This window comes from Oryctolagus cuniculus, chromosome 13, assembly GCF_964237555.1.
Source record: "Oryctolagus cuniculus chromosome 13, mOryCun1.1, whole genome shotgun sequence".
Classification (NCBI taxonomy): Eukaryota; Metazoa; Chordata; class Mammalia; order Lagomorpha; family Leporidae; genus Oryctolagus; species Oryctolagus cuniculus.
In genome coordinates, this window is record NC_091444.1 from 48,261,697 (window position 1) to 48,277,302 (window position 15,606).

The 15,606-nt window shown below is 39.3% G+C and overlaps 1 protein-coding gene and 1 long non-coding RNA gene across 3 annotated transcripts in view; one reads left to right on the plus strand and one right to left on the minus strand.

Annotated features, from left to right (window-relative positions):
* Window positions 1–15,349, plus strand: part of LOC138844967 (uncharacterized) — a 50,318-nt gene extending 34,969 nt beyond the window's left edge. The window contains exon 2 of the long non-coding RNA XR_011381501.1: window positions 6,645–15,349. This is a non-coding gene — a long non-coding RNA (uncharacterized lncRNA). The remainder of the gene's footprint in view (window positions 1–6,644) is intronic.
* The window catches only part of DNAJC1 (DnaJ heat shock protein family (Hsp40) member C1), a 196,922-nt gene that overhangs the window by 180,155 nt on the left and 1,161 nt on the right, over window positions 1–15,606 (minus strand). The window lies entirely within an intron of this gene.

Genomic DNA, 15,606 nt, shown 5'->3' on the forward strand with positions numbered 1-15,606 from the left:
TCACAATAAGTTTGATGCAGCTATACACCCCACTCAACTATACACAAGCGTCCTGTTTTAACAGCCTATAACAACTTCTGAGTTCATTTTGAAAATTTTACTTATTGGACTTGACATTGTGGTGCAACAGATTAAGCCACTGCCTGAGATGCCAGTATCCCATATGAGTGCCAGTTCAAGTCCTGGCTGCTCCACTTACAATCCAGTTCTCTGTTAATGTGCCTGGGAAAGCCATGGAAGATGACCCAAGTAACTGGGACCTCACCACCCAAATGGGAGTTCCAGGTTCCTGACTTTGGCCTGGCCAAGCCCTGGCCATTGTGGCCATTTGGGGAGTGAAAAGGTAGATGGAAGATCTCAATCTCTCTCTCTCTCTTATGCTCTGTCTCTCCTCTCTCTAGTGACTCTGCTTTTCAAAGGAATAAAATAGATCTTTTTTAGAAAACTATTATTTATTTGAAAAGCAGAGAAACTTCTCACATATACTGGTTCACTTCCCAAATGCTGGAGTCAGAACTGACCAGGCCAGAGCCAGAAACTCAATCTGGGTCTCCCACAAATGTAGTGAGAACCAAACCACCTGAGCCATCATCTGCTGCTAATGAGTGCACATTAGCAAGAATGTGGAATGGAGAGTGGAACTGTGACTCAAACCCAGGCACTCCAGAATGGGATGTGATAGTCTTATCCTGAGCTCATTTTAAGTAGGTTATTTCTGTGGTCCGCATTCTGGCTAACACTCAAATCATCTTGTTTTTCCAATGTCCAGGAATGTCTTATTGCTTTGATGAGTTCAAGGAATTATTGATAATAACCCCAAATCAAGCTTAGGGAAGTTCCAAGACAACTAAAACTGTGGTGGTTTGAGTCTTCTTTAGAACTAACTTAGTACATATCTAAAGATAATGAAAACAAGCAGCTCCTTAGCTTTCTCAAATTAAAAAAAAAAAAATCTTGCTATGTGGAGAGAATCAATAATTCCCTTGTACATTATCTTAAGTATTACAGAAAAATAATTTAGAAGTATTTATTCAGGAGTATTTCAGAAGAAGGTAATGAATAAACTTGAAAGTAGGCATAAGAATTATAATTTTAGTTTTACATAAAAATAAGACTTCCAGGTTCGGTGCTGTGGCAAAGCAGGTTAACGCCCTAGCCTGAAGCGCCGGCATCACATATGGGCGCTGGTTCAAGTCCCGGCTGCACTACTTCCGATCCAGCTCTCTGCTACGGCCCGGGAAAGCAGTACAACATGGCCCAAGTCCATGGGCCCCTGCACCCACATGGGAGACCTAGAGGAAGCTCCTTGCTTCATATCAGTGCAGCTCCGGCTATTGCGGCCATTGGGAAGTGAGCCATCAGCTGAAAGACCTCTCTCTCTGTCTCTCTTCTGACTTTCAAATAAATAAATCTTTTAAGAAAAAACAACAAAAAAAATAAGACTTGCATTGAGTACTATTATTCAAAAACTTAACAGGCTGTTTTATAACCCTCATTGTTAGATATAATCAAGTAGGCTGTTGGGAGTACTACAAAAGAGATTCCTGTAAGAAAAGACATATTGGTGAGGTCTCCTACAGCTTTAGGATTTTACTATAGATTCTCCAATTTTTATTTTCTTGTTTTATGCCCAAAGATTTTTTTCTATTTGAAATAAAAAGGAGCTATGTAAGTAGGTGTATGAACTGTCCAACATTAAGATCCATGTCCTTCTCTCAGCTGCCTTTTCCAAGGGCAAAATTAAATAGGTTAGTAATTAGTCATTCAGTATAAAGGAAAGCAATAGTCACTAGGAGCTGTGACGAGGCAGTAGGGGCAGCTAGGTAAAAAAGACTACTTTGGAATTCCTAAGTATTATAAAGCATCAACAGAATGGCACACAAATATAACTGCACCTGGAAATCTCTTCCTAAAACCATTTATTTATTTATTTATTTTTTATTTTTTATTTTTTTGACAGGCAGAGTGATCAGTGAGAGAGAGAGACAGAGAGAAAAGAAAGGTCTTCCTTTGCTGTTGGTTCACCCCTCAATGGCTGCTGTGGCCAGCGCACCGCGCTGATCTGAAGCCAGGAGCCAGGTGCTTCTCCTGGTCGCCCATGCGGGTGCAGGGCCCAAGCACTTGGGCCATCATCCACTGCGCTCCCGGGACACAGCAGAGAGCTGGACTGGAAGAGGAGCAACCGGGACAGAATCCGGCGCCCCGACCAGGACTAGAACCCGGTGTGCCAGCGCTGCAGGCAGAGGATTAGCCTATTGAGCCACGGCACCGGCCTCTAAAACCATTTAAAGACATCACAATAATCAAAATAGATGATTGCAGGCTGTTTCATTGTAAGATACTAGATGGATACGTCTCAGAATAGAGAGAAAGAGAACCCTCAAAGTTGAAATTACAAAGTAGCAAAGCTGGTAATTTCTTGATCAAAGCATCACTGAAAACCTAAAATATTAACTTAATGGATAAGACTTAAAGAATCATAAAATATAACAGGTGTATCTACAAAAGTAAATGACCAATTTGAAATTAAAGTGATTAACAGAAAGACCGTTAGAAGACAGGCCTATACAGGTATGTTCAGACAACCCCTGTGCACAGAACAGCATGAACTTTATGCATTTTAAAAGCCTTTTCAGGTCAAAGAAAAGTACAGGCAAAATTTATACACTACAAATGGAAAGACCTAAAAAACAAAATTACACTGGCTTAAAATAAAAATTTAAAAAGAAAATAACTATAAACGTTATCTCTGAAACAGTAATCTGATTTTTATTCAGAAATACTTATCAATATCTATGCAACACAGAAATGTTAATTTTCAAAGCTTGTAGTATCTAGTATGCGCTAGCTACAAGTATATTTGAATCTTGAAATGTGCTAGTATACTGAGAAATTAAATTTTTAAGTTTTAGTTTTAATTTATATTTAAAAACTGGTAATTCAGTTACTGGGAACTTTTAAATATGCTTGGAATTTGGGTACACAAATCTAGTTAGCTGTACATCTAATGAAATCTCAATACAGATAAACTTTTTAATCAAAATTTAGCAAATTGAGGCATGCCAGTATCACAAATGTAAAATATATACCAGACACTTAGTACAAAAAGCTAGAATGTTAAATAATCCCATTAATAGTTTTTGAAAAAATAATTATATGTTGAAATAATTTATTATACATTGAGTTACATAAAATATACAATTAAAATTTTTTCCAAAGGGCCAGTGCTACAGTATAGTGAGTAAAGCTGCCTCCTGCAGAGCTGGCATCCCATATGGGATGCAAGTCCCAGTTGCTCCACTTCAAATCCAGCTCCCTGCTAATGTGCCTGGGAACGCAGAAATGGTACAAGTCCTTGAGTCCCTGCACCCACTTGGGATACCTGGAATAAGCTCATGGCTCCTGGCTTCGGATCAGCCCAGCTATGGATATTATGGCCATTTGGGGAGTGAACCAGCGGACGGAAGATCTCTCTGCCTCTGCCTCTCTGTAACTCTGCCTTTCAAATAAATAAATAAATATGTAAAGAAGTTGTTTCCACAGCACTCTGGCCTCAGAATCAGCCCTTAAGGCATTTGGATCTGGCTGAAGAGCCCATGAGAGTATTTTAGGCATGGAAAGCCAAGACACTCTGACCAAAAAAAAAAAAAACCTAAATGAAAGATCTCTGCGAGTGAGATCCCAGTGGAGAGAATGGGGCCATCAAAGGAGGAGGTACCTTTCTCTTAAGGGAGGAGAGAATTTCTACTTTGGCTATGACCCTGTCTGAATAAGATCAAAGTCGGCGAACTCAAAAGGCTTCCATAGCCTTGGAAACTCATGACTAGAGCCTAGGGAGATTACTGACTCCATAAACAAGAGTGTCAAATTGTTAAGTCAACAACAGGAGTCACTGTGTACTTACTCCCCATGTAGGATCTCTGTCCTTAATGTGTTGTCCAATGTGAATTAATGCTATAACTAGTACTGAAACAGTATTTTACACTTTATCTTCTCTGTGGGTGCAAACTGATGAAATCTTTACTTAATATGTACTAAATCGATCTTCTGTATATAAAGATAATCGAAAATGAATCTTGATGTGAATGGAATGGGAGAGGGAGTGGGAGATGGGAAGGGTGTGAGTGGGGGGGAAGTTATTGGGGGGGGGAGCCGTTGTAATCCATAAACTGTACTTTGGAAATTTATATTTACTAAATAAAAGTTAAAAAAAAAAGTTGTTTCCAAATATGACTTCTAGAAAAATTTAAATTACTTCTGTAGCTTGAATAATCTCTTTATTACAAATTGCTGCTGCAAGGGATCAGTAGCCTAAAAAAGTGTCACCTATCAAAAATCTGAAACAGCTATTAGTCGAGAATTGTAATGAAAATATCTTATCTGCCAGTGTCACAAAATATTACTTTAGGCTACCCCAAATATGCATATTTATACCTTCCAAAGTCATTTGATTCCTCTTCATGCAGAATATAGATACGGATCATTAAAGTATTCCTCTGAATTACTGTCAACTATGTTAACATTTAATAGCCATTCTGAAGTAAACTAATTCAAAGACTTCTTGAATCTTTCTCTCTAGATTCCCTTGCCCATGTGTTAAACAATGCTTTTGCTTCTATGAGAGTTACATAAGGATCTTCAGTTTAGAAAATATTTCAGTAAGACTGATGTTATAAGTATATATGCATACAAAATTACATATACTTCTAAGTTTATAACCATGTATTAGTGTTATTTATACATTATATATCTAATCTTTATAAGTTTCCCCCTGGGAGTAAAACATCACAACTACATGTTCTAGTCCTGCTTTCACACCCCTCTTCATACTGTGACATGTCATAGAAAATTATATTTAAAATGCACACTGGGGTAAATTGGTAAGGCTGTTCAAGGGAGGACATAACTATCTCAAAATACTTCCTTGCCAAACACCAAATGGGAAGCTCAGTCTTAGTCTCCTGGCTAGATACTGTAAGAAATATCTGACCCATATTGTATTTTCACTTGTCTCATTTTATTCGTACTTGTGCCTACAGTTGTGAAAATACAACCTTTCAACATTTTTTATGGCAATATCCAAAGAAGACCACAAGATGGAGATATTACTCCATTGCTGTTTATATTTACATTTGTGTACCTTTTCCTTTCCCTATGCATTTCCTACTTTATCTCTCAGTGGTAGTCTCAATTATTTCCTCTATATCTAATAGGTACCCTAGTTCCTCTGCCACTGCTTTGACTATCTTTATTAAAGAAATATTATACAATGCATACTTTCATGACCCTTGTTCTAAACATTAAAAACAGCAAGCTAATTAGAGTAACTTTTTCTAGTAACTTTTTTTTCCTACTTCTCTAAACTCAAGATCATTTTCATTTACATTTTTCTCTTGTGGGCTAACTAAAAAAACAAACAAACAAACAAACAAAAAACCACTGTTGCTACAAAATAATGAGTACATCAAAAGTCATTTACTCCAATATTCTATTATTTGTTGATACTGCTCAAAACTTCTCCACTCAAAATCTCCCTGGGACTCTTCTTGGGAACAGTCCTCAGCCGTTCAGCCAGTTTTTAAGCCTCACATGACATTTATGTTCAGATCTATTAATGCAAAGTATTTGCTTGGGCTTGCTAACTTAACTTAATCACCAAATCTAGCTCTTGTTTTTTTAAAAGATTTATTTATTTGAAAGGCAGAAAATCAGAGATCCAGAGGCAGAGGGCAGAGAGGTCCTCCATTTGCCAGTTCACTCCCCAGATGGCCACAACCGCCGGAGCTGTGCCGATCCAAAGCCAGGAGCTTCCTCCAGGTCTTCCATGAGGGTGCAGGGGCCCAAGGACCTGGACCATCATCCACTGTCTTCCTAGCCACAGCAGAGAGTTGGATCGGAAGTGGAGCAGCCAGGACTTGAACCACGCCCACATGGGATGCTGACACTGCAGGCAGTGGCCCCACCTGCTATGCCACAGCCCCAGCCCCTTAGCTCTATTTATTAGCTATTGCCAAAAATAAAATCCAACTTAAAGACTTACTATTAATGAGGATATACAAGAATATACTGCAGATTTTCAAAGTAATTCAAAACAAGTTTCAACGATGTTTCATAAGGTAAAGAAGTATGAAGCTTTCCATAATAACAATTTAAGTTCAATCTACCTTAAGTTAAATTTAATATGCTTCCAAAGATATAATGCAAAAAGTCACATATCAACTATGTATAACTACTATAGAACTACACAACATGTAGTCACCTGAACTATATCAAATGTCTTAATAGGCTTTAATACAGGAATTCTATTTCCTACCACAGATTTTAAAAATTCGTAGAAAATGATATTTAACTACAAGTAAAATCACAGTCTTCTTTCATTATGTATATATTAATATCCACAAATCAAATTTAAGTAGAAAATACTACTTGAAGTCAGAAAAGAACCTAAATGCTAGATTTTTTAAAGTTAACTAAAAGTGTGGAAATTGAAAATAAAATAAAAAATAAAGTTCCAAATATCAGAGGCTTATATATATTGTACAAATTCAGTTAGCTATAGGCTAGCTTCCTTAACCTGACTAACTTTAATGGTTTAAATAAGGTTCTTTACAATTAGCTATATAAGTTTCTATCTTCTTTTGCAGGCATGCATATGGATCCTTAGATTTCTCAATAGTCTGTCCCAACTTTCCTAGTAAATGACAGCAATGCTCCTCCTGTTTCTGGTCTGAACTCATTCTGGACTACTGCTCACCAACATACCACAGTAGGGTCTCCCATAGCTTTTTAAAATCCCTGTGCCTTCTATAACCAGGAGATGTATGTTTCCTAGAATTGCTTTAATTAAGGAAAGTATTCCCTTTTAGAATTTAATGTACATTCTCTTAATACTGCTTCTTTTCTATTTTAATTCTGCTTACACTACGATGTGTCCTTTAATCCTCTGAAAAATTCATTTTCATTTTATTTGAAAGGCAGACCAAAAAGAGACACACAGAAAGTTAACTTCCATCCACTGGTTCACTCCAGAAAATTCCCTCAACACCTGGATCTAGGCCAGGTTGAAACCAGTACTTGGAACTCTGTCCATGAGTCCTACCTGTGCGGCAGGGAGTCAAGTAATTGAGCCATCACCTGCTGCCTCCCAGGGACTGCATTTGCAGGAAGCTGGAACAGGAGTGTCACTCCCCCTCTTCGTGGAGGAACGACACTAAACCCTGCGCTGTTCTTTTGTCTGCTCGGCCCTTCCCGGGTTTGCTGCTGGTCCTTCCCGGGTTGGCTGCCGACCCCTCCACCTCCGTGGAGGGGCGGCTCCCCCTGCCACTTTCCCCACTTGCGCGGAGGAGCGGCACACCGCCGGCCAGCTCTCTCGGGGGCTGCTCAGGTGTTCCTTCAGATAGATGTTCCCGGTGCATGTTGTCTCTCTCCTCCTTTATAGCCCTCTTCCACCAATCCCAACTCTGCTACCCACACGCCGAGCACGCTGCTCTCCTCCAATCAGGAGCAGGATCAGCTCCTGCAGCTTGTCAAACTGATGAGGCAGCTGCGTAGAGGTTGTTTGGTCTCTTTCTCTCAGCACCATATTGTGGGAGAGCAGATGCATAGAATAAGTCTTAATTCCAGTAACTTAGTCTAGTCCGAGTTGCTCCCCACAAGGAGAGCTGGTGTTATGGCACAGCAGGTTAAGCCATCATCTTGTGAAGCTGCCATCCCATAGCAGAATGCTGGTTCAAGTTTCAGTTGCTCTGCTTCTGATTCAGCTCTCTGTTAACGTACCTGGAATGGCAACAGATGATGTCCCAAGTACTCAGGCCTCCACCACCTATGTGGGAGACCTGAATGAAGTTCCTGGTTCTTTGCTTCAGCCTGGCCCAGCTCTAGCTGTAGTGGCCATCTGTGGAGTGAACCCGCAGATGGAATATCTATCTCCCTCTCACTATTTCACATTATACATATTATTACGCGCGCGCGCGTGTGTGTGTGTGTGTGTGTGTTTAGAAAGTGGATCATTGGGGCTGGTTCTGTGGCTCAGCAGGTTAACGCCCTGGCCTGAAGCACCGGCATTCCATTTGGGCGCAGTTCTAGTCCCAGCTGCTCCTCTTCCAGTCCAGCTCTCTGCTGTGGCCTGGGAAAGCAGTGGAAGATGGCCCAAGTCCTTGGGCCCTTGCACCCATGTGGGAGACCCAGAGGAAGCTCCTGGCTCCTGGCTTCGGATTGGCGCAGCTCCGGCCGTTGTGGCCATCTGGGGAGTGAACCAGCGGATGGAAGACCCCTCTCTCTCCGTTTCTACTTCTCTCTGTAACTCTTTCAAATAAAAAAAAAAAAAAATCAGACTGGCAAAACATTTGTCTTTCTGGAAATTTACTTTAAAAAAAATAGAAAGTGGATCATTGACTTGAACCCAGGTGCTCAGATGTGGGATGATAGCATTGCAAGCAGTGTCTTAACTCCTGTGCTAAATGCCTGCCATTTAAGTCTTGATCTTAGACTCTTAGCTTTAACATTAAACAATTCACATCCTATTAGTTGACTGTGTAGTTGCACACAGTTTAATGTCTGTCTCATTAGCAATAAAATGGGTATCCATCTAACAATGAAGCATATTGTATGTGGGTGGGTGTGTTATTTTATTTCAAAGGCAGAGAGATAAGGATCTTCCATCTGCCACTTCACTCCCCAAATGCCTGCAACAGATGGGCATGGACCAGGCTAAAGCCAGGAGTCTGGAACTCAATTTAAGTCTCCCACATATGTGGGAGAGACCCAAGTACTTGGGCTATTACCTGTTGCTACCTAGGGTGTGCATCAGCAGGAAGCTGGATAGACAGCAGAGTAGCTGGGATTCAAAGCAGGCACTATGATACAAGAGGTTACTTAATTGCAGAGCCAAATACCTGCAAAAGGATATTTACTTTATACACATATTCTAACCAGAAATGTGAAATATAGCATGCCCTTGCTTTCCCATCATGTCTGACTACATACAAGATTCTAGTTGCTGAACAATGATAACCAGAAACACCTAATGAACACATGAATGAATACTAACCTCACAAAATTTAGTGTTAACACAGGGAATGAAGCACAAATTCTAGATTAAATTTTAATAAGTCCTAAATACACTCTTGAACAAAAAAATTCAGTAAAATGTAAGCAATATTTCAAAATCTAAACATTTAGCTCTTAAAATCGAATACTACAAGATTATTTAAAGCACAATAATCATATTAGTATAGGACCTATCTTTTATAATTATGTGGGTTGTGTGTGTGTGTGTGTGTGTGTGTTTAAAAGACTTATTTATTTTTGAAAGAGTTACACAAAGAGAGGCAGAGAGAGAGGTCTTCCATACACTGGTTCACTCCCCAATTGGCCGTAACGGTCACAGCTGCAAAGATCCAAAGTCAGGAGCCAGGAGCTTCTTGCAAGTCTCCCATGCGGGTGCAGGAGCCTAAGGACTTGGGCCATCTTCTGCTTTCCCAGGACATAGCAGAGAGCTGAATCAGAAGTGGAGCAGCCAGGACTCGAACCGGCGCCCATATGGGATGCCAGCACTGCAGGCAGCGGCTCTACCCGCTACACCACAGCGCCAGCTCCTACAATTTTGTGTTTTGATGAAAATAAGTTTTTGAAAATATTACAGTAGCTTAATTATAAAATGCTTAGAATCCTGCTCTTTTCTTGGCAACTCCCTTCCTTTATAGAGTTCTGCACAACTTCATGAAAGAAAGGTTTTAGAATTAAAAAAAAAAAAAAAACCATTAGATGGGATTCAATGGTATCATTACTGTTCAAATAGACCCAATTTATGCCTAACTTAGAAGGTGATCCCTTGGTTTATGGAATAAGTAGTTCACTGACAGAAAACATAACAAAGCTGACAATAGCCTTAATATAGATACTAGGCATTTCAAAGTATTTGAATGTGTTATTTGTAACTGCCACATAAATTCTTCTCAGAAATCAAATATCTACCCTCACCTTCATCCAACCCTGTTTCATTCCCACCACTGAATAAAACATTTCTAATGAGCAATCACTGGGTAAAATGGTGATCTCAATCATAAGAACTGAGAACATATCTCCAAGAATAACTATAATAACACAAATCAATTCCATTTTCCTATTCAACTTAGGCTACTGCCTACAAAAAAATAAAACATAAGATACTCTGAGTGTTCTCATAATTAATGTAAATAAAAAACTCAATAAAAGGAAAAGAGACATAAAACTACAATATTTTATATTTCTGTTACCATCAGCTCTAGGTTATATGTGCAAAATTCTCAAAATAGACTTGCTTATTCCTATAAAATATGTTCAGATAATCTTCACTAAATTACACTACCACAGTATAATAAACAGTGTATACACCAAAAAATAAGCTATTTTTCCAATAATCCAATCTGATGCCAAAATGTATATAAACAAATATTTATTCAGTTTTAACTCTCTGCACAATATGCTTCTGTAAGAAACAGAAATGACTGGGTTATCTACGATTCCAGATTTTCTCTCTCTCTCTCCATCCAAATTTTTACAACATTAGATTCCCCACCAAAAAATGGGGAGAACTTTTACAACACATATTTGCCAAGGAAGAAACTCAGAGACAGACTAAACTAAATCCAATTGGTACCACAGCTCTGTGGTTCCCCAAGAAACTTTGGAGATAGATAACCACAGAACAGATTCATCAGTTTTCTGTGAAAGAGATCATCACACTAATTTCTAAGAAGAACTGTGCTGGGTTAATAATGCCTCACGCTTTTCCCATCCAAAAATTGAGAGAAGCAGAAGTCAGGCAAATTGAGGTCAAACTATCACGTTTATTACTGATAAAACTACTGGATAACATAGCATTAAGTGTGGGAGCCAAACAAGCTTGCTAGCAATACTTGCCTTCCTCTCAGAGATTTTGAGACAGAAATTCCAGGTTAAGTCTAGTTAGAATAATTTCCAGACTGGGCAGAGAAGAGACTGAATTACCTTGCTCATAGTGTTTCAATTGATTAGTTCTTCCCAAGTTAAATCAAAGACAATTCTCCCAACAATTGGCTGCATAGCTGCCATCCTATGCTATGCTAAAATGCCAGCCCAAGATTTAGAATTTATTACTAATAAAAGATCTTTTAGTTGCACATATTTTTCCTTATACTTCTTTATCTCTGAAGAGACGCAATATTCAAATTGTTATGCCCTGGTAACAAAGTCATACTAAAGACAGGCTGAATCTCTACATGTGATCCATATACGCCTCTCTTCCAAAGATTTCTGGAACTCCTTTCTAGACTTCTAGAACTGACTTGAAATCTGGAAATACATGGAAATAAACCCCTTTGCTATAGGACTAACAAAGATTATATATAATCTATTGAATGAAAACTACCAATCAACTACTCCTTTGGGGAATTACAGTTTAGTTTTAGCTATGATGTTTATTTTACTTCATTAAATATTTAAGTGGCTATTATGTGTTAATAAATAAGGAAGATACCATTTGTCCTAAACAGGAGACAACTCTCCTAAAGTCATAAAACCAGGAGATGGCCTGGCCCACATTCTAAAGATCACCACTTAATCTAACAAAAAACTTGGGGAGTGACTGAGCTAACTTAGAGCTGGTGGATTAGGAGATAGAGATGCCACACTTAGTCACTGTCATCCAATTTTCCGTATTCATTGTCGCCAATTCTTCTCCTTCATTCTCTCCTGAATCCAGTCTAATCAGGTACTGAATCAGCTCTCCATGAAGTTGCTAATGACCTCCACACTAGGTCCCACAACAGTCAATTCACGAGACTCAATTTGTTTAAATTAACAAATTATGTAACCCAGCTGATCACTTTCTCCTCTTTTGAGATATTTTCTGTGCTTAACTTGAAAGACTGCATCTGGGGCCGGCGCCATGGCACACTAGGGTAATCCTCCGCCTGCGGTGCTGGCATCCCATATGGCCGCCGGTTCTAGTCCCAGTTGCTCCTCTTCCAGCACAGCTCTCTGCTGTGGCCTGGGAGTGCAGTGGAGGATAGCCCAAGTGCTTGGGCCCCTGCACCCATGTGGGAGACCAGGAAGAAGCACCTGGCTCCTGGCTTCGGATCGGCGCAGCGCCGGCCATAGCGGCCATTTGGGGAGTGAACCAACAGAAGGAAGACCTTTCTCTCTGTCTCTGTCTGTAACTCTACCTGTCAAATAAAATCTTTAAAAAAAAAAAAAAAAAGGCATCTTTTCTTAGCTTCCGTCCTACCTCATTTTCCTTCTCCTTTGCTGGTTCCTTTCCACCTTCCTGAATCTTGAAGTTTAGCTCCCAGATGTCTTCTTTTATATTCACTCCCTTGGTGAACTCATGCAGTTTTGGGGCTTCAAATTACCTTCTGAATAACAGGGACCCCCAAACTCATTTATATATATGTTTGGACACACACACACACACACATATATATATATATGCAGTCCAAACTTTTCTCCTTATAACTCCAAACTCGAATAGCCAACAGTCTGCATGCCAGTTCTACTTGAATGTTTACCAGATATCCCATTTAGCATGACAAAACCCAAATTCCTGATTTTTTCCCCAATCAGGCTCCTGTTCCAGGCTTCCCCATCTAAGTAAATGGCAACTGCATTCTTCCAGTTACTAATGTTGAAATTTTCAGAACCATCTTCAACTTCTCTCTTTTTCCTATCCCACATTCAAAGCATCACTGAAATCCTGCTAGCTCTATGTTTAATTTAAATTCAGAGTCTGACCACTTCACCCCACTCCACAGTTACCACTCAGGGCCATTCTATACTCTGCACCACAATTATCCCTTGAAGTAACTAATGCCTTATAGACTATCCTCAACACCATAAAGAGATCATTTTGAAATTCAGGTCAAATCATGCATGTCTTCCCCACACTGGATCCCAACTTAAAAGTAAAAGCCCAAGTTCTTATAACATTCTCCAAAGCCTTACATGATTTTCTCCAGACCACCTATGACAATCCCCCATTATGGTCCTAGCCAAACTGGCCACCTCACTGTTCTTCAAACACTAAGCAAACTCTTGCCTCAAGGCCTTCACAATGCCTAGTCTTCCTTGCATGCTCTTCCATCAAACTATGATCTGAATGTTGTAACCCTCTGAAACTCTGACGTTGAAACCTAATTCCCAAGATGATAATATTAAGAGGCAGGGCCTTTAGAAGGTGATTAGGTCATGAAAGCAGCATCCTTACGAATGAGATTAGTGCTCTTCTAACAGAAGCCCCGGAGAGGTGCCTTGCCCCTAGCACCATGTAAGGCCGCAGCAAGAAAGTGCCATCTAAAAACCAGAAAGCTCTCAACAAACGCAAGATCTGCTGGTACTTTGATCTTGGGCTTCCCAGTTCCACAACTGTGAGAAATAAATTCCTGTAGATGATACTCTATCCAGTTTACAGTATTGTGTTATAGCAGCCCAAACAGACTAAGACATACCAATTACCCACATGGCTTATTCTGTAACTTCCTTCAGAGACCTCCTCTCACCAACTAATATGTTTACTTGTTTGATTATTTATTTACTGTTTCTCCTTACTCAATTTTAACTTTCATGAGGCTAGGGCTTTTGTTTTATATAAAAGTCATCTCTCAGTGCTTAAAACCTAGTAGACAGCAAATAAATCTCTGCTGAATGAGTAACAAAACTGACAGTACACAGAACCACATCACCACTTTGACTCTGGACTAGTCACCAAAACATTTAAGCTTAAATGTTAAACAAGATGCACTTGTCTTAAAAAATCTACACTTGTTTCTACCAAATTTCGGGTTCCCTCGAAGTTTTCCAATAAAGTTAAGATTCAAAGTAAATAATTTGTTCCAACAAATTTCTCTGCTAGATGGAATAAAATTAGCTTAGAATAAAATTCTTTCTGGCTTCCTTTCCAATTTCAACACAGCTGGATGGAGAAACCCAGATTAAAACAATTTTCTGGATCCTTCTTTTCAAATTCTACCTTGACAAAGAATCTTCTTGATTATCTATGCTTCTTTTATTTTCCCATCTTTGCCCACAGTTAAGAGGTCCAGTTGTTCACACTGCCTATTTAACTCTGCAAATTAAGTTGCATGAAATTATAAATGAAAATTCTATGAGAGTTCACATGCAAAATTAGAGCACATAATCTAAACTTTAAACCATTACTATTAAGCTTCTGTACTCTGTTAAAGGGATTTAATTTTCCATGAATACCTGGAAAGCATAAGACTCTTTAGCTATAGAACTTAATAAATCATAAATTCTAAATAATTATTCAATATTAATAGCATTCTTAAAAGTTAGTATTCAGTTATCATTTCACTAACTATTGTTACACATATTGCATCATCATTCACTGTGAAAATAAGATATATTTGTATCTGTGAGCAGGAAGTGGCAAAGGGTGACAGATCATAAATGCAGTTGCTACAAAACTGCACATAAAATTTGAAGTGTGAAATGCTTATACTTTACAACTTACAAAAAATAAAAGTTGTTAAATTCATGTTGCCATGACAATTTTATATTCGGTAATGGAATGAAAATGCAATGTTTGAAAATTACATTCCCATTTAGTTCAACAGTTCAATAGTTCACCCAGATTTATGATAATCTATGGTGGAGGAAATGTACATTTCACTTGTAATTATGTAAGGTATGCTTTGAATGACAACTATTAGGAAGTCTTAATTTTATTTTTACCCCCATAACTATTCAAAGCATTATATGAAAGGCTCAGTCAGATGGTGTGAAATTCTAAGTTTATAGTCTCATAATCCTGCAATCAGTGAAATGTCACCTTCTTGACACTAAGCTTCAGATAAGAGATTGGATATCTGCTCTCACTCAATTACCCTCAATGGTAGAAATAAAAGGCAACAAATGGGTTTTAAAAGTTCAAGCCTCTCCCCCCAAACAAAAAGGGAGGCATTTGGCCTACTAGTTAAGACCCATGTAGGGACACTAGCATCCCATAGCAGAATGCCTAGGTTAGAGTCTTTGCTCTGCTTCAGAGTCCAGCTTCCTGATAAAGTACACACTGGAAGGCAGCAGGTGGCTCAAGTAATTAGGGCTATGCTATTCATGTGAAACCAGGACTGAGCTCCAGGTCGGGTCCAGCCCCTATTCTAGGACATTTGGGGAGTGAACCAGGAGGTGATCTCTCTCTCTCTTTACCTCTCTCTCATTTGTCAAAATTTTAAAGTGCGGGGTAGGAAAGGGGAGGGAGAAAAGGAAAGGGAGAAACACTAAGATTCTGTGCTACTGGCCAGCTTCTCTTCCAGTAGCTCCACCTTGTACCACTACTGCCCACAACGATCCTCCTATGAGTTCCAGGACTAACGTGGTAGAGGCTTCAAATTCCAACAAATTTTAATAACTCTTATTTATTTGCAAGGCAGAAAGAAAGAAACGGACAACACAGATCTCCCAACCACTGGTTCACTCTGCAAATGCCCGTAACTCAAGCCAGGTCTCCCACGCAGGTGGCAAGGACCCAAGTACTTGAGTCGTCATCTGCTCTGCCTCCCAGGGTGTGCATTAGCAGGAAGCTGGAATCCGAAGCAGAGCCAGGGTTTGAACTCAGATATAGTATAGAGT